Below are 20,753 nucleotides of genomic sequence, written 5' to 3'. Positions count from 1 at the left end.
CAAAAGAAATGCATCAAGAGCAATGCGATGGAGGTAATTCTTGGACGGTACCAGATGGAGGCTGCTTTTAATGAAGAAGTGCCTAAGATCAGATTTCTCTTTGGGTCCAGCTACTCTGCTACATGCTTGAGTTTTGGGGCAAGGCATGGGTGTAGTTGACTCTGGTTGAAATATGAGGGCTCATTTCAGGATGGATATGGTTTGGGGACATGGTGTTTTTCATAATAATATTGTGTGAGTGCGGAGTACAGAGAAGCTCCAAGACTAAGTTTCTTCTCCCAAGGGACTCAGTAAGCCTTTAGCTTTTGCAACTTAACATTTCAACAAAGAGTCTGTATGTGTGTGGGAGGAGGATGTTTGCCAGGGTCTCAAGAGTGAGATTCTGGACTTTCCACTGAGTCACATGGATGTTTATTGGAAATATTAAAGCATATAGCTGCTTTGTACTGCTGTGTTCATGAAATGGGGTACAAAACCTTCACATTTGTAAACCTGAAGGGAAAACACAATGTTAAATTGTGTGTGACAGCCTCTAATCATGTGATGATTTCTTCCTTATGTTTATTAATTTAAATAAGAGGTTCAGGGAGCCTCAGACTAGCAGAAGCCCTGGAACCTTTAAAAAAAGGAGGGGGGCATTTCTTGGGATCCTATGAAATTTTGCACTGCTGAGTAGACACAAACTCCTAAATCTTCCATTGAAGATACTTTTGAGGAAAGTATATATTAAAAAAAAATACCACGATATGAATTCTAGTTAATTTGGCAACTCGTGACTTCTTATTTTATATTTAATTCAGCGTATTTGGTAAATTATATGTTTTCATAAATGATAAGGCACTGTCACATATAATGTGTTATTAATGCCTCACAACACCGATGGATAGAGTTTGACTCCTTGACCTATTTAATATAGGAGGACACCAAGAGTCATAGGGATTAAATGATATCCCTATAAATGATCATAAAATGGACTAAATTTAAATAACAGATATTTAAAATGGCAACTTTACAGTGGAGAAAACTGCCAAACACTACCTTAACCGAGTGATCAAGGTCAACATCACCAATGAGGAAACAGATTAACATTATGTACCTCCTGATACTGTGCAATAAAATCAGTTCTGTAGGATTGTTGCCAAAAATACATGACCCTAATTAAAGGCATTCTATTAAAGATTGTCTAGAAATACACAGAGTATCAAGGCCATATAAGACAAAAATACTAAGACCTCTCACAGTGGCTGAAGAGTTGGCTCAGCAGTTAAGAGTGAGTTTTGCTCTTACAGGGTATCTTGTGTCTTCTTCTGGCCCCTGAAGGCACACACATGGCATATACGTATACACACACACACACACACACACACACACACACACACACACACACGTAAATATAAATAAATCCTAAAACCAAACAGGAACTGTTGGGTATTAGGAGACAGAAATCATGGTGGTTAAACTCAGTTTGAGAACAAAATTCTGTTCTCTGGAACATTGGCAAGACACATGATAAACTTAAAATAGGTTCATCGGTGAGTGTCCTGGTTAGTTTTTGTCAGCTTGGTAAAATCTAAGGCCATCTGGAAAGGGGAAAGCCCAGTTGAAAAAAGTGAGTGTCAGACTGGCCTCTAGGCAAGACAATGGCAAACCGAATTGGTTGACAATGACGTGGGAGGGTCTAGGCCACTTTGGGCAGGGTCACCCCTGGTTAGGTGGTCCTGAACTGTATGTCAGCAAGATGAGTAAGTTATGAGGAACAAGCCAGCAAGCAGCGTTCCTCCATGTCCTTTGCTTCGGTTTCTGTGTCCAGGTTCCTGTGGCCCTGTTTTCCCTTCATGATGGACTGTGATGGGAATGTGTAAGACACGGGCTTTTCTCCTCCAGGTGCTTCTGATGATCATGTTTTATCACAGCCATGGAAAGCACACCAAGATGATCAGGCAACAGTGTTCTCACCGAAAGATGTTAACATTTGGCAGAACTGTGAGAAAGATGTACAGGGGAGGCATAGATGTACACTCTTGCTACATTTTTTTTTTTTTTTTACAAATGATCATACTTAAAAATGAGAGACAAAATAAATAATATTTTTTCTTCTAACAGAAACAGCTATTATCCTCAATGACAATTTATATACACTTCAAAACTGAGTGATTAATCTGCAGTAATAAGGCATTATTTATTTAGATAAAAGATCCGTTATACATAATTATACTACTGATGCTCCATCTGGGTTCTTTCATGTTCTACCTTAGCACTCCAGGGAGGTAAGGACTCCTGGTCTTGGATTTGGAGAGATCAGATTTTAAATTTCAGTTCTCCCAGTTTCCACCTAGATTATCACCAAGTTCCCTATCTGAAAATAGTGAGAAATAAAGGTGTATGGATTTTGGGGGGATGGAAGGCATCAATGTACTAACTCCTCAGTACAGTGCTAGGTCCAGATTTCAGGTTTCTATGTATCATCATGTCTAATTAAAAATGAGAGAGGCCTGTGAGGTGCTCATTGAATCACAGGCCTGGATTCCGGTGTTGAGTCCCCAGAACCCACATAAAGGTCGATGAAGAGAAAAGACTCACCAAAGGTGTCTTCTCACCTCTACCCACATGCTGTGGCATGAACACCCTGCCCCCACCTCCCAATTTACACATACACACAGCTATACATTTGTAAAGGAAAACGTCTAAAAATAAGGTGAGGAAAGTGCCCCTGTGGACAAGTTCTCCCTTTTGTCAAATGACAGTTGGACAGATAATTTAAGCAATTTAAGTGGACACATTCACTCAGAAGCTGCTTAGAATATCCACATTACTGGTTCATCAGGAAAAGGGCATTATATACACAAATTCCCCAGGACTATTTGGAAAATGGTAAGTGACTTACAGCTATACGCTAGCCATGGAAAGCATCTCAGCTGTCACCGCCACATCTGGAGTCAGTTGTGGACTGTCCCTAGAAGAGGGGGGGGGGGGAAGAGGCTCTGCCCAGAACCCCACAACCCCCATAATAGGCAGCAGAAAGGAAACCAGGATTGCAAGCAGGGTCCAGGGAGGCCTGCCCTGAGTGGGTGGAGAAGGTTTTAAATACTTGGAAAGTCTCTTCAAAGAACAATTAAAAACAAGCTCCCATGGTGGGAGGCGGAACTGCTGTTCAGCTCCTGCTTACTTTCCCCAGGGTGAAATTCCCAGGCTTCTGGAGCTGGTGGAGCACCCTTGGCTGTGCACACCGCTGCTGCGTGTTCCTTCTCCCTCCACTGCGGCTCAGAGTCCTGCTTGGGAGCACACAGGGTGAAGAACAGCAGGCCCTCCTGAAGCTGAAAACGATTTCCAGTCAGCAGGTGGGGGTTGGAGGTTTGGGAAAACAGCAGGCTGAAGTTCATTTTGTGGACAACTCTTGGCCATAGGTGCTAGTCATTCCCAATGTTGTCCTGCTGAGCTCCAGAGGGCTTATTGCAGATCAGTTAATAAACAAACACACGCCAAGTTGCGTCCTGGAGATAAATGATGAGGTTGTGTGACTGTGGGGTTAGATGTGAGAGGTAAGAAGGGAGTTGCAGTCGAGGACTTAGTATAATAAGCTAAATTCCAGGATACTCCCGTACTTGGCCAGAAGATCCAAGATAAGTCCATGAACCATGCACAAGTTTTCAGGCATTAAATTAATACATTTAAAGAATTATTGTGAACCAAGGACAGCGAATAATCTTACAGAGAAGCCAGTGTTCTTTAAGATGATGTGAAAAGATGTAATGAATATTTTGGAGAGCTGATATGATCTATAAAATAACTTCAATATGTTTTGAATAGTTCAATAATACGATCCCAAATAACCATTTATTTGATCATCTCCCATACACGTTTTATGTGTCTTCTGTGTGCCAAAATTGCACACAAGCCAGGATTTAAGTAGTTTATGGTAAATGTTTTTTCATGACTTCATACTTTTCCCTTTCATAAGAAAACTTCTTACAATATGAGCACCAAGAGAGCTCTTTCCCAATCCAAGTTCCAATCCTTTTAAGCCAAGTGACAGTTCTGTGCACACACAGACACAATCTTAGTGAGGTTCAGTGATAGAGGCCAATTCCCTGAATGTATGAGTAACCAAGAGTGGGTTGCAATCGGCAGCTTTGTCTGCACTGAGCAGTGAAAATGGAGGCTGTGCATCCCCAGAGTCTAGATGACGCAGAAGGACGCTCATTTCTCACTGTGAAGTCAATTCCAGTGAGAACCTGTGAAGAGCAGACAGCGTCAAAGAACAAGAACCATGATAATCCCATTCAATCCATGAACATACAAGTCCAAATTGTCTGATGAAAAAAATGTCCCAGCTAAGAAAAGCTGTAAATGAAAGAGAAGATTGAGGGAAGTGATAGTTGAGAAAAAGAAAATAGAAGCTAAAGGTGAGAAGGAAAAGTAAATGCCACGGGAGGAAGACGAAGCCCCCTCCCTTTCCCAATTTACCTCACCCAAGTGTGACTTGGTGGTATTTGTGCTATAAGATGACTCTTTTCAGCCGGGCGTGGTGGTGCACGCCTTTAATCCCAGCACTCGGGAGGCAGAGCCAGGCGGATCTCTGTGAGTTCGAGGCCAGCCTGGGCTACCAAGTGAGCTCCAGGAAAGGCGCAAAGCTACACAGAGAAACCCTGTCTCGAAAAACCAAAAAAAAAAAAGAAAAAAAAAAAAAAAGATGACTCTTTTAAGGATCACACCCTCTAATTCCTGACCAGCAAACAAAGCTTTGGTTCTTAGGATCAGGCTCTCTCCCCCCGCCCCTCTGTGTGTGTGTGTGTGTGTGTGTGTGTGTGTGTGTGTGTGTGTGTGTGTGTGCACGCACGTTATATGCACATGAGTGTATGCTGAGTCCAGAGGAAGACACCCAAAGTGTCTTTAACTCTGTCCCTATTGTTGCCCTTTTGGCTATGCTATTGGGCCGGGGAGTTCTCGGGGTCAGCTCCATCTCCAACGGTGAGGACACATGGGATATAACTTATACATAGCTTGGTTACATACTGCTAGGGATTTGTAACTCAGGTCACGTTGCTTGCATAGTAAGAGCTCTTACCCATCAAGCCGTCTTTCGTGCCCCAGTGCTTGTTTCTCATGACTTCTCTGGGGCATTTAATATTGTACTTCCCTAGACTTACCTGTCTGGGTTTTCAGTTTCTCACAGTAGATTTACACACACATGCTTCATTGTCAATGCTGAGGGCCCTATATTCATTCCCTTCCCCTGCTCACTGTATCCTCCCAGAGACACCTACCTCCTTCTCGCCCTCATCTAAGCCATAGACGTGCCCAGCTCTTCCAAATGTACCTCTCCAGGTCAGGCTCTTCTATACAGTGAAGAAAACCCAACATATCTGCAAATGAACCCTTCTTTTCCCACCCAAACAGAAATCTTCCTCTCGTCTTGCTTATTTTGATGACGAGCTCACTGAAACCACCACCCAGGAACTCAGGTTGAACCTTGGGCTTTGTAGACCCACCCCTCTCTCCTTCATTGATCACAGCCAAACTTTAATATCTCCCAAATCTCACTTTTCAACTCCACCTTCACTTGTGTCTCAGTTTAGATCCTGTTTATTGTCTTAATTTGGAATTAAAAGAATAGTTTCCCATGTAACCTTTCTACCATCATTCTTATATACTGATAATTGATTATTCACACTTCACTCTGGGTGACTATTTAAAAATTCAAAACTAATCTAATTACTTCTACACTTAAATGCCTATTGGTGGTAACCCATTGTTTAATGGCTCTCTGATGAGTTTGCATGCCACAGCATACCTGATGTGACCCGCATTCTACAGACTTCCACCCTCTCCTTTGCCTGTCCTAGGTAAAAGCTCATCAAGTGAACAGTTCAAGTGTAAGGTCATACAGGCTTTCACCATATCTCAGAAGATGGCCTCAGATGGCCATGAGTAATTAGGCTTCATATTTCATTTTCCACCACCAGCATACAATGTGATTTATATGTTGTGCTGAGTGGTGTCATTATTGGCTGTTCTTTTGATAGCCTCCGACCTTATTTGTACCAGCTGTTGAGGTTCCGTGTGTTGATCTCATATCACATCTGATACTTGCTCCCATGAGCAAAGAAGCCTGCTTCATGTTCTAACAAAATGGAAACATTTAACATCACATTTCCAGGATCTGAGGGTCTCTAGCAATAGCACATGTCATTAATTCCAGTCTTTGATGATCCAAGAAATATGGAAAATTTCCATCTCTTCCTTTGCAGGCTTTACAATTCTGCCAAGTTTGAAGCTCATCAGGATATTTACAAGCTAAATTTTGAGCTGTAGAGAAAAATAAGTCTTCACATCTTCAGCTAGGAGCTTTATCAAGAGTGTTCAAATACGGCAGTGTGGTGAGCAAGGCAAAACACTGTACCCCACGTCAAGCTTTTCCAGGAGCAAGGGGTATTGATCAGGGACATATTTCTAAGTCTGCTTGGGACTCAGTTTCCTGATGTGCTAAACGAAATCCTTGGCAGATGACTAAACATACTTCCAGCACAAAGGCAAATAGACACAAGTGATTATTTTACAGCTGGGTGACCATAGGATGTTTCCTTTGTGTATCAGAGATGAAGCTAAGGTAGCTTTTGTACTTTTTAAAATGAAGACATTTTACTTTGTTGCCCACAAATGAAGTTATGGACATTTTAGAATAGTTACTGGAAAAGGAATCAGGACTTTTCTCACCTATGAACCTTGCTGATTAATCCCATTTCCCAAGTGCTGACTGTCTACCAAAGAGATGGAGAGGGAGCTTTCTGCCTGTTTCAAACAGATCTTGGTGGGATAAACAGAATGTGAAATTACTTGTGACTCTGAAGTGTGTGTATAAGGAATAACAGCTTGAAACTTGTAACCAGCTAGTGTCTGGCCCCTAGGAGGGCAGAGTTGGGGGCCAGCTTGAGACAGGGAAAGGACAGGTGCGTGGCAGGTAACCCAGAGAGGTGATTTATTATAGAGGGTGTCACCAAGACATTGCAATAGCCTCAGTTCTTTGACACATCTCACAAGAATGTGGACTCTTTTTCTTTCCTTTCAGAAATGTAGCAGATGTATAAAGTTTGGACTCGGATCAAGCAAGCCAACATTCCAGTCTCATCCAAATAGGAAATCATGATGTTCTCTGGGTAACTATATTTTCTGATTAAACCACACCTTATAAATTGAGGATGGAAATATGTATGAATAAAAACTTCCATGTGGAAACCAGTACACAGAACCTATACCTGTATATATGTGTATATATATATATGGGAAATGCACATTAGAAAACAGAAATTGAAAAAAAAAAACAATAAATCCATCCACTGGTCTTTGTGGGAAGCATCTAAAGCAGCAAAGAAAATTTCAACTTTAAATGTTATCCTGGAATAAAAAATTAATGAGTTGGATATCTAACTCAAGAAGTGATGTGTGAAACACAGCAAAAAGCAGGACAAGAAGAAACAAAAGACCAGAAAATATTGAAAAACTATTTGTTGCCTTAGAGAAGAAATACCTGATCAACAGATTATTCCTGAAAAGCTAATAAAATAGATAAATCTTTGGTCAGATTTCTCAAGGAACAAAAATATTAGAAATTCAAGAGAGGAGCCGTATCTGCCAACACAGCCTAGAGAGAAAGTAATAATAAGAGGCTGAGTAATTTGGTGTTCGTAAATCTGCATACTTGAGTGAATAGGCAATTTCCTGGAAAAAAAAATAACTTATCAAAACTGACTTGTGAAAAATATAATACAGCTGAGTTTTATACACACACACACACACACACACACACACACACACACATACACACCAGGCACTGACAAGACTATTTTATAAATTCTCCCACGTATCCCATGAGTTGGATCATCCTTTTCATATCTAATTGCTTTACTCACAGCAAGACAACACCTTAATGTTGGATTAGAATACATGCAAAACTTGAGATGCCTGAGGTAGGGAAGTATGACACCAGAGAGAGAAAGTGTACTTCAATCTCCTTTGTCCCCAGAAATATAAACTTCCCTCTAGCAAAGCCAAGCCTAGCAAAGCGTTTGCTTCACTGTAGTTTCCACATTCCAGGTTTAAAAAGTAAAGTCATGTGACAATCCTAATGCTTATAGAAAAAAGGGGGACTGACTTTAGTAACTTCTGAGACGATAAACACTCTTGGAAAACTAGAAATGAGAGTGATTTATTTGTCATCATAACAAGTATATCTCAAATAACTCATAACAGATACTATATATTATAGGAAAAGTTTAAAATATTCCATTAAAATATGGAAATATGAAACATTAAACAGTTGACCATTGAAACCATTTAGGCTAGAGTCTCTCCCACCACAAGACCAGGAAGTAAATAAAGAGAGAGAAAAGAGGAAACTGTCCTCATTATGGATGATTTGACTATAAATCCTGGATTGGAAGAGAATCAGCAGAAATCTGGAACAAAGAAGCAGTTCATAGAGTATTGACACATGAACATAATTCAGAAATCAGAAGGTATAATTGAAACAGTACTAGCAACAAAAGTACAAGATATCTAGGAATAAATGTAACAAAAGTATACCAGACACTTTGAAAAATAATTGTAACATCATAGAAAGATAATAAGGACACTATAGTTACTACAGAATACGTGTCCAGGGTGAGAAATACCAATACAAAAAGTAATGCGAATTCTCATGCTGTAGCCACAACAATCTGTGTAAAGCTTGACACAGGATGTTATTCATTACATTGCTAACAACCAGTAGGACAAATGCTTGCTTTGTTATCTTTTCCATTTAAAATAGTATTCACAACAACCAAACCAGATTATATTCACTTTTTAATAAATATTTTTACTCATTCTTTGTTAATTTTATGCAGTGTACTTTGATAATACTTACTTCCAACTCGTGAGTTCTTCTAAATTATCTCCTACTTCCCCTCGCTCCAATGTTCTGTCCTAGAAAATTGTTTGTGTTTTTATTATTATTATTATTCCAATTTGTGCCACCTATATTCTTTGGTTATGGTTCCACCTATTGGAGCATGCCAACCTACCAAGAGTCATATCTTTAAAAAAAACCTGACTCCCTCTTCCCCAGAAGACATCAACTGTCCACAGCTCCTCAATTAGGGAGGGGGCTCATATGAACCCCTTCCTACCTCATGTTAGAGTGTTGACTGGCTTGATCTTGTGCAGGTCTTGTGCAGGCAACCATGGTTGCTGTGAGTTCATGAGTCCAGCAGCCCTGTCATGTCCAGAAGTCACTGTTCCAGGCTTCTCTAACCTCTGTTTATTACAGTCTTTTGTCTCTTCTTCTGTAATGGCCCCTGAGGCTTGAGGGTGGGATAAGATACAGATGTCCCGTTTGTGGCAGAGAGCTACATTGTTACTTATTCTCTGCACTTTGTCTGGTTGTAAGTTTCTGCATGAACTATCATTCACAGCACCAAGAAACTTCTCTAATGAAGTCCTAGAGAGGCATTAGTATACTGGTAGACAGATACAAAGTTAGAAAGTAATTTGATGCTATGTCTCTTTAGCAAAATAATAGTAGTAGGTTCATCCCTGAGACCTGTGAACTCCTCAACCATGGGTCCTTGGTCATATTTGCAGTATTAAACATACATTTCCTTTTGTGGAGTGGGCTTTAAATTCAATTAGAAAGCAGCTGTTTGTTCCAGTAACATTCATGCCACTATTGCCGCCATGGACCTAATATCTTGCTAGGCTGGTCATTATCACAGTTCACAGGCTCTATAACTGGGTAAGAAAACGGATGACTTTTCCCCTTAGCTCTAGTACTATGAGATCTAGAAGGCAGGCAAGAAGCTTGATGGTCAATACCAACATGAGATGTCTCCATGTCCTGACAAATGTGTGTGGTACCTTCACCAATAGGGGCTCATCATTAAGCTCTGATGGTCAACAAAGAACATTGGAAAAAGCCTGTATGATTGTGGGGATCTCCAGGGTGCTTCTGACCAACAACTCTAGGGGAGGTATCCCATAGCTGATACCGGGTTTTTAATTTTTATTTATTTATTTTTATTTAGGTTCTGGGAGTTTATTAAAAGGAAGCTATGCTTAAAGTGGTAGGTGAGCAATATTTTCATGCAATGATACAGAGCAAGGGAAACCTAGAACAGAAAGCAGGCTCACATAAATAAAGGATAGAGCATGAAGTTAAATGTAGTCACTTTGTCATGTGTGGAAATTCCCTCAGCATTTCTTGATTGCTGCCTGAAGATCATAAAATCTAAATATGCAAACTATCAGAAGATAATTAGTGAACAGACAATTCCATCAAGAAAACCACTTAATTAGCTGTTGATTGACACAAAGATTGATGTGGATAAGTTACCATATTCAGGTTCTGTTGAAGACAGGGACATAAGCTCTTAAAAATCAAAGGGACTTGAACATGTTTCCTGATGTGATAGGACAGAATGGACTGTGTACTTCCCTGCCACACCAACTTGCAAGGCAAAGTGAAATTGTGATGTCCATTTCCCCAGGTATACCGCTGGGCTTGCCGAGTGCTTTCTTGTTCCTGAAGCTTTTCAAGTAAAGCCGAGGCTCAAGGCTGGGATGACAACAGGGCAGAGACTGACTTCCTGGACACAGTACTTCTGTTTCGGGTTGGGATGTGCCTCTTTGTTAAGAGGCCTTGACCATGTGGTCAGTTGCCAGTGACAACAACAGACAGACTCCATCGCTGAGGGGGAGAGAACTGTATCTCAGTTGATTCTCTCTCTCACTGAAGCCTGTGTTCCAATTTTGTTAGTTGTTTACACTGAACAAAATCAATTTTAATTTTTATAAAACAAGTAGAAGACCAATGTTCTGATGTCCTCCACGTTGAACCATCACTCATTCTCCTCCATTTCCCTTCTTGGTCTCTCTGGCATCAGTAGAACGTCTCCCTGTTCTCACTATTCCTGTTTTTGCTCAGTTCTTTATCCTCACTCCACTTGTTCATTTTCCACTTTCTGCTACCCCCCCTTACCCTATTCTTCCCAGTTTCTTGGTATATTCTTGTGTCTCCACCAGGTTCCCCAGTTTTCCCTCTAGAAAAACGTTCTAACACTCGTTCTTCTAAATTTTTCCCACTTCTCACCACATACCATCACCCAGGTCATCATTCTTACAAAGAAACAGCCAGGCTCCCAGGGCAGCAGATGGACACAACACAGCAAAACCTTCATCAAAATGCAGGGCTGTGCTCCTGCAATCTCCCAGCTTCCTCTTCTCTTGGCAAATGCATTTCTTTTCTTTTCTTTTTTCTTTTTTTTTTTGTGTGTAGGCAGATAACATTTCAGATAACACTCCAGAGATTAATTATCATGAATTAGCCCAATTCAGTTTTTACTGCTATGTTTTTTATTATTTTAGAGTTAAATATTGGCTTAGTTACAAATCTATAAACTCATCAGAACTCTGTTTGTAACTTCCAGCATGACTGGTATACAGATCATTAGGTCCTCACGGGTACTTAAGAAAATTGTAATTATCTCTCTGTGCCTGAAAAAACTAATGGCCAATGGGAACCAGTGTCCTGACTGATCAGTTTGGGGAATACTCTTCATCTTCGTGTACTTTGTGCCTAACATGGCTTCATATGGCAGTCAAAGAGATTCCTGATAACCTCTTTTGAATCAAATATTAGTTTCCATTCAGAGTATCTTTTGGGGGTCTGTAAATCTCTAACCTAAAGTATTCATATGCCTATGTATTTCTATGACTAAAACAGAGTATAAGGCTTGCATATAAACTATTAGCATAACTAAATTATTTCTTGATATTTGCAACTTGGAAGGTTGTCTGTTCTATTGTTTTTACTATTCATATTAAAAATTCTATGGGAAGGGGAACTTTATGAATAAACAGGTGGAAAACCCAAGGATGAGGATATTAATCTTCCCAAATTTTCTAATGCATTTCAAACAAATATGGAAGAGGTAAGGGAAAATGATCTATTATACTACACAGCACAAACCTGTCTTCTGACATGAACAAATGATATAAGCTGAAAAAAAATTACTGGAGTGGCTTCCAGAGCTTTCTATGGTTGTATAATTCACTTAGCCAACTAGCTGGCTCTGAGTTCCCTACTAGATTCTAGTAGACATACACTACTAGATATGGTTTCCCTAAAGACACAGCAACTTAACAGTAAAGCCCGTGGGGACTAACTAGACCACTGTTAACTGCTGGAGTCAATAACCAGCCAGAAGCACAACAAATACTGTCTTAACTTGATTTTCTTCAATAAAGGCATATCTTAGGAATCAGGGAAAAAAATGTTTTATATTATAGTTTAGGACTTTCAAAAATTCAGAATTACATACAGTAGGATTTGTGGTAAATGATGTCAGATCTCTAAAATTTCACCCCAGGCAGGATCCAGTTACAAAGCTTGGCAATTTGTTTGATTTCTTTCTAAAGACTTTACTAAAATGTTTGTGCATACAATCACACAAAGAGGAAAGTGAACAGGTGAGGAACCCATGAAGAGGGCATTTATAGCAGCCAAAAGTATTCATCCGACCCTCTGAATAATACACATGATCATTATAGTGCAATTAAGAGAATTAAACACAGACAGTATGAAACGGTGGATTCCCAAACCAACCTTGCCCATAATTATACCTAAGACCATTCCAGACCCTTAGCGCCTTTCTCCTCACCTTGCCATTATAGTTTTGAGCTCAGAGGTTAGTCACCTGAATCTAAGCCTGGCTTTCTCACTGAAACAGAAGAGTCAGGAGTAAGAGAGCATATAAGAGACACAAAGAACCATGGCCTTTGGTGTCAAGCAGACCTTTCTGTGAACACTGACTTTTTTTTTACTAGCTGCATCATTGTGAGCAAGTTTCTTGAAGTCTTTAGTCCTGAAATGGAGGTAAGAATACCAATTTTAAGGATTTTTGAGAAGATTAAGGAAATAAAACACACGAAGACCTAGAAAATTGGGGAAACCTGACTTAGCCTTGTGAGTATTGTCTGCTATTCCACCAGTAATCACAGCTCAGTCACCCAGCTAAGATACCGCCTGTTTATTCGAACAGTATTCACCGAGCACTGCTGTGGGGTTGAACATGAAATGTCAGCCATAGGCCTATGCATTTGAATGCACAGTTCCCAGTTGGTGCTACTGTTCAAGAAACATTATAGAGTTTGCTAGAAGTGGGTCACTGGGGCCAGGGGGCCAGGGGAGAGGATCGGACAAGTCTGTTTTATAGGTCACCCCCACTTCATAGCCCTTCTTTGCTTCCTGTGTATGGATGCAATGTGTCCAGCAGGCTCGAGATCCTGCTGCTGGACTTCCCTGCCATGGCAGACTATATATATGCTTTCAAACTGTAAACCCTTTGTCCCTCGTATCACCTCTTGTCGGGTAACAGTATTAAGGAAAGTAACCACTAGGGTCATACGCCATAAGCCACCCAGTGCTGAAATGGGCTTCAGAATGTTTTTAAGGTGGAAAGAAAATAAAAATTAAGGAAAACGCTTTATTTTGTTTGATGAAAAAAAAGTTTGTCCTCATTATGAAAAGGGTTAAGCAAACACTGAACCATGAAAGTTAAGGAATATCAGGAGAGGCATGCAAGAGTGTCCTAGGGCAGCTACAGGCTTCTCAAGAGAGTCCGGAGGCATGAAACTGAATAGGAAGTTACTTGAAATTCCTTACCAGACACAGTCAACCACTCCTGTCTTTATAGAATGAATGATGAAAAATCAGTCTGTAAAGGGAAGGGACAAGCAGCAGGTTTTCCATGCTGCCACACATGGGCAACCCATTGTCAGCCTCTCCCCAGGCATCCATGTGCTAATTCGGGCCTTTGCTTAGGTTGCTCAGACCTCAGTACTACACGAAAGGACCAGGTTAGGAGGAAGGCAAAGGGCTGTGGCCATTGTCCCTCCCTTGGAGTGCAGGAAAGTAGTTTTGTTTTATTTTTTCCTGTTTCATCTCCACTATAGGTTTTCTTAAGGGAGAAAAGCTTAGTTGAAATCAAAATGTATGTATCTACCCCAACATAGCCCAGAAATCCAACTTCTAAAGGTTTCTTCAAGGGTGTGTGTGTGTGTGTGTGTGTGTTGGCAAATGTGCAGGTACAGGCATGTGTGCATGTGGATGTGGAGACTAGAGAGACCCATGAGGAGTCTTCCTCTATCACACACTACCTTGTTTCCTTGAGACAGGGTCTGTTATTGAACCTGAAGTCACCATTTCACCTAGATTGGCTGTCCAGTGCTCTGGACCGGTCTGTCTCTGTCCCCAGTGCTGGGGTTACAGACGTGTACAGCCATGCCTGGTTGTTCACATCAGTGCTGGAATTTGAACAAAGATTCTCCTCCTTACACAGTGAGCCATCTTCAAAGTCCAAAGTTTCCTCTTTAAGAGTTAGGATCCAAGGCCACAAAAAACTATGAACTGTATCAGTCAATGAAACTTTCCTGTGAATTAACACACTGTATTTCCTATAATTCTTTTAGCCAGCATCTAAGATGAAACATTTCTTTAGAGAGAACAGGCTTCATCTCTTCCGTATAGAACCTGAATTTCTAGTACTAGATGTGGAACAAGGATGACTGGACTGCTACTCACATCACCAGTGAGGCTACCTGGAAAACAGGACCCCAAGAAAGACATGGGGATCACCCAATGATGGAGAAATGGATGAGATCTACATGAACAGCCTGGACATGAGTGGGAGCAATGAACGTCGAGGGTCGAGGGAAAGAGAGCGGGAGATCCCATCTGGATCAAGAACAGAGAGGGAGAACAAGGAATAGGAGACCATGGTAAATGAAGACCACATGAGAAAAGGAAGAAACAAAGTGCTAAAGAGGCCCACAGAAATCCACAAAGATACCCCCACAAAAGACTGCTGGCAATGGCCGAGAGACTTCCGGGACTGACCTACTCTGGTGATGGGATGGCCAAACACCCTACTAGTTGGGCCAGAAACCCCATCCAAGGACTGAGGAATCTGGATGCAGACATCCACGGGTGGAGTGCTGGGAGTCTAATTAGCGAGAAAGAGGAGGGATTATATGAGCGAGAATTGTTGAAACCAAGGTTGGATAAAGCACAGGGACAAATAGCCAAACAAATGGAAACACATGAACTATGAACCAAAGGCTGAGGGGCCCCCAACTGGATCAGGCCCTCTGAATAGGTGAGACAGTTGATTGACTTGATCTGTTTGGGAGGCATCTAGGCAGTGGTACTGGGTCCTGTGCTCATTGCATGAGTTGGCTGTTTGAAACCTGGGACTTATGCAGGGACGCTTGGCTCAGTCTGGGAGGAGGGGACTGGACCTGCCTGGACTGAGTCTATCAGGTCGATCTCAGTCCTCGGGGGTGGCCTTAATCTGGAGGTGGTGGGAATGGGGGTGGGCTGGGGGAAGGGGAGGGGGGCAGGAAGGGGGAGAACAAGGGAATCTGTGGCTGTTATGTAGAACTGAATAGTATTGTAAAATAAAATAAATAAAAGAAAAAAAATAAAAATAAAATCAAAAAGCTTTTCAACTGCTGTCAGAAGAACCAAAGCAGCTATTGGGTAGGGGCAAGGAGGTGCTATGTCACTGGGCTTAGACAGGGGAAGAAGGTCATAAGCCAAAGGATGTGTCCCTCTCCAGAGGCTGGGAAAGGCAAGAAATGGGTTCCTCCCTCAACCTTAGAAGGGATGCAGTTAGGCTAACATTTGACTTCATTCCACAAATCATAGTGAAAATAAGTAAAATAGTCAAAATGAGTTGGAGAAGAATTAGAATTAGGTGCCTCCTCGGGCACCAGAGGACAAGGAGGTAAGAGCATCAGGCAAGGATGGAGATGGATCAATGCAGAAAAGTAGGAAGATAACCAACTCAGTGTCCCAGATTGGTCCAGAGGCTCCAGAGTGTGAGTGCCATGATGCTGTCAGTGGGCAACAGCAAAAGCTGGCTTTGCAAGATGATGAATCATGCATGCCTGTTTGCCCACTTAAGAAGAACAAAACCAAAGTTAGGTTTCCCACTCTGCAAATTTCTTCTCTAACTGTCATTATCACATTGATGTTTATCATCATCCTATAACATCTCATGCATGGGATATCACCATCATGTGTCTTCATTCTTTGTTCCACATTAGAATATCAGTTCCTCTAGTCCCCATTAGATTGTGAGGTTCAAGAACAAAGGGCCCATGAATATCCATACATCACTGCATCCTTGGTCTCAGTGTAGAAATAGTAGGGCCTTTATCCAATGGTCTGCTCGGCCTGCATCTACTTGAGGCTTTATTGTCAATTACCTGTGTGCCTACAGGTGTTCCAGGTAACACAGCTGTGCTGTGAAGACAGGAAATGTATTGTCTAGTCTTTTGTGGTCAAGGAATTGATTTTTTCGTAGTAGCTAAATTATTTATTAAAGTTCATTTTGCTTTATTCATTGAGTTAACCTTAGTTTGCAGATATGTGCACCAGAGAGACTTAACTTTGAACAAGATTATGGAATAAGTTTGAGAGTCAAAACAAGATTATGGGACAAGTTTGAGAGTCACCATAGAAGGCTAAGAAAAGTATCTGGTTTTATTTAATGAATCTGCTTGATATACAAAGACCTGAAAATTGTAAGAAAATTGATCCTAAGGGGAGCCAAAGGCCAGTAGATTGGACCAGCCAAAGGTCATTTATAAAAAGAATGGGTGGAGTGGATTACACATTGGGATTAATGATTTTAGAGTTTAAAAGTTTTGGGGTTTGGAGTTTTCCCTTTGTTTTCCTCAAGCACCTTCTTTCCCCAGCAGGCTCATCTGAAAGCGGATGGAATCTTGACAAATCCTGTTGTGTTTCATGTTTTTCAATATCTCTCCTTCTCTCCTCCCAAGACATATCTTTACACTGATGAAATCAGGCAAAAAGATTTATGAGCCTCAGTTCTTAGGAATGCCAGCTGGTAGAGGGGAGGTATAAAGTTTTCCTCCTTCATCTGCTTCCTCCTTGGGTCTACCTGGAGCAGGGTGATGTCTGCCTCTCCTAGCATAACACAGGAAGCCCTGATAGGCCATTAAAACATGCCCATGACAGTCGGATGTATACATGAGAATTGTGTGCATTGCCCTTTCCTTCTCCATCCTGTTTCTCCATTTTTTTCTGTCTTCTGGTTAGTGCCTCTTATTTGACCTTGGACTGTGGACCTGATATCTCCCCTAATTCAGCTCTTGGCCTTTGTCTCTTCGAATACCCAGAGGCTGACCAGGACTTCCGGAACTGCTCCTCCCTTTGCTTCTTAGACAGGACTTGACATTCATTCCTGGCTTCCCAGCTGAGGACCCGCCTGTTCTAAGTTTCAGTCTCATTTATTCGGCATGTGACAGGCTGCTAGTGCCATGATATTGCTGCTTCCTGTCTGTTTTAACCTTCTGTGGTAATGAAGGGTGAAGTGTTCAGCAAGGAAAGTCCATCTTCTTTTAAAAAGTTTTCTCCTTAGAAAGAGAATGTAAAATGGCAGTGACCAAAGGCTGGGTAGAGAGTGAAGAGAGTTAATGTTTAGTTGGGATAGAATTTGAGAACTATAGGATGATGTTCACAACAATGTGGATGTACCTCACACAACCACACTTTGTACTTAACCATGGTTAAATTGATTTTAAAGGGTTATAGTATGTATCCTTTATTTACTGGTTGGTTTTTAAGACCACTGAAGGCATGTACCATTTCAGGAGAAATCGCAGTGCCAGACTGATGTGATGAGTGGAATGGACATGCTCCATTCCTTTTTTCTGCTCCAAAATCCATTTGATTTTTTTTGTCCTTGGACAGAGAACATACCACATACTAAATTGATAAGAACAAATAATACACTTGATAGCAGCCAAAAGGCCAAGAAGTCAAGTATGCACTTCATTTTCCCAAAAGGTAACTTCAGGCATTGTTCTCGCCTGGGTTTTGCTCAACCTGCCTCTTGCGGTGGAAAGTCGGTTGCTAAGCTTACAGGTATGTCATCATTTTAACTCTTTTAGAAATAAATGTTACCATTTGAATGTGGTGGTGCAGGCCTCTGATACCAGCACTTCTCAGGTGGGTCTCTGATTTTGAGGCCAGCCTACTCTACAGAGTGAGTTCCAAGAAAGCCAGGACTACACAAAGAAACTCTGTCTCAAAACCAAAATTAAAAAAGAAAGGAAGAAACAAATTGCCACCATTGCACCTGTCTTTAGATAGCCAGAAACGTGATTCCATACCTCCCAAGTCTCATCCATCCCTTTGGAGATTCACATACCATGAGTAATTGCTGAACATCAACTAAACACTGCTAAACACTGGCTGAAATCCAAAGATGAATCATACATAACTTATTTCTTATTGAAATTTAGACTTGTAAACAATAACAACAGATCAGCCATTTACTAAGGTCCTTCATGTTATGAAATGTATGGTTACATACATATTATTTATCTCATTGGCTTAACAGTTGGATAACGTAAGTCATTTTTCTCTAGTCTTTGGCAATGATAAATACTTATTTGGAAAGCAGGCTTGGGATTAAGCCCCACTAAAAATGGGATTGATGTCTGCTGAGACTTCTGTGCCAAGCAGAGTGCTGAGGAATGCTACACACGATGGCCTGTCTTCATTATAAAGATAAGGAAATTGAGCATCAGCCAGGTTTAAAGAATTTACACAGACAACTTAGCTAATAAGACACAGAGACAGCATTTGAAACTGAGGTCTAGTGCACTCAAGGCTGTGTGAATCTTTCTGCCACCCCACAGAACTATCCTGCACAGCTGTAACATAACTTGGAACAAATTTAGTGTCTTAGGTACTCTGCATGTAATAGTGTTGAAGAAAAGGAGAGATATAGCTCTGTCTGGAGCCGGTCATGTGTCAAAAGAAATGTAAGAAAAAGGGACAGTGTGAGCAATGGTTCACAAATGTGCTTTGTGCATGGTTAGTGAGCACAGAGTTAACTGGAATCTCTTAAGCAAGAAGCAGAGAAACATGGATGAACTTTGAAGACCTGTGATCCATGAAATAAGCCAGATATATAACAACACATATTCCACGGCTTCACTTTCAAGAGATGCTCACAATAGGCCAATCTGCAGAGACAGAAAGTGAACTAGCGGTTACCAAGGGCTGGCCTAAGTTAACAGATAACAGTAGTGGTTGCAACAATTGTGAGTGGCCCAACGCCACTGAATGGCACACTTAAAAATGGAGGAAGCGCTAAATTTTATGTTAGGAATATTCTACTATGATTGAAAAAAACTTGGAAAACTAAACTATTTCTCAAAAGCTGTAGGGTCTCATCATACAATGATAAATGCAGAAGCATTTGACATGAAAGCCACCAGCCTCAGATGCTTCCTGAGCCCTCAAAACAGGCTAGTATTAATCAAAATGTTCTATGCATGCAAAATATACATTAGGTTTTGAAAGCTTACTAGTTAGTGTATAAAATATTTCATTAATGATGCTCTATATTGGTAACAGTCTAAAACAATAGCATTTGGGATATGCTAAGCTAGTAAAACCCATTGTTATTTTTTAATAAAGGAGAAAGGGGTGGGGAAAAGGTGGAGGGTTGGAGTGGGGATGGGAGAAGAGATCAGACTAGGCAATCCATAAAGCCCCCAAACCTTCAAGCCCCTAATGTTTCTCTAGGTTGGACGTCGAGATCCACTGGGCAGACAACAATAAGATTTTGTAAACAAGAATTTACAAGGCCAAAAGTAGTGCTTGGGTGTACTCACCTAGAAGGAGTCTATAAAGCCAAGTGGAGGAAGGTCAGCAGAGTGGAAAGATGGGTTAAACTTTCTCCCCTTCCTCTCTAGTTCTAGCTCAGTTTAGGTCAACACTGGTCTTGACATTGGCAATGTCCTCAACAAAATCTAGGACTCAGTGGCATGCTTGCCTGGAGCTCTTTCTTTTTAAATATTTAAAATGTGATATTATTTTGCCTTTCCCCCCTAGTAGTCTGTAGGCTTAGAACACAATTTGAAGCTCGTTTTCCAGAGAGGAATCCAATTTGGCTCTTCTTATTTCTGTTCAGATATTATATGATTTTATTTTTTTATTGCAACTCTTTAGAATGGTTCACAGATGTTGCTGCTAAAATAGATCTTTCTGGAACTATTTGGTTTGAGAAAAGTTTCTGTTGCCATGGATTAAACTAATAGGAGACCTTGTGTTTAAAATTCAAGGCTGCATTCACATTCAGAGACTAAGAGTATTTTCTTAAATTTATGTAACACGGGCATGGGGTGTTGTTGTGTTCTGTGCATAGTTAAGGCCATCTCTCCTCAAATTAACCAGGCTAATACTTTCATAAACAAAGAAATTAATACCTCTACTTAGTTAGCTATGTGGGGAAAATGTGGTCAACTGGAAAAGTCTGATTTAAGTTTGCACAGAAATGTTCTAAAATTTAGCAAAACTTAGTATTTAGAAAGAATTTAACAAGAGATGATTAGCTTTAAATGTCAACTAAACATCAGCTGAGCTTTGTACAAACTGCGATGTGTGGAGGTAATTATAAATGTACCCTTGGTTTCCCTCTCCAGCCTTCTCTCATTCATTAAGCTCAGCCTTGCCACCAAGCTTGTCCTCATTGTCCCACATATGATGCCTGGGGCTCTAGCACACCTGTACCTCCAGTTATGACCTATTATGAGCCATCTCTTAAGACTCAATCCACACCACTCTGTTTCTCATCTTCCAACCAGGCACCTGCCATTCTAGATGTCTAAGTCAAATT

At 40.9% G+C, this 20,753-nt stretch overlaps 1 non-coding gene across 1 annotated transcript; it reads right to left on the bottom strand.

Moving 5' to 3' along the window:
* Window positions 1-17,693: 17,693 nt before the first annotated feature.
* LOC114698481 lies at window positions 17,694-17,884 on the bottom strand. Its single transcript, XR_003735359.1, has one exon. It is a non-coding gene; the product is annotated as a U2 spliceosomal RNA (small nuclear RNA).
* Between the last annotated feature and the right edge of the window lie 2,869 nt (window positions 17,885-20,753).

This window comes from Peromyscus leucopus, chromosome 9 (genome assembly GCF_004664715.2).
Source record: "Peromyscus leucopus breed LL Stock chromosome 9, UCI_PerLeu_2.1, whole genome shotgun sequence".
NCBI classification, from domain to species: domain Eukaryota; kingdom Metazoa; phylum Chordata; class Mammalia; order Rodentia; family Cricetidae; genus Peromyscus; species Peromyscus leucopus.
Note: the sequence above shows the minus strand (reverse complement) of the source record. Positions and strands in the feature narration are given on the sequence as shown.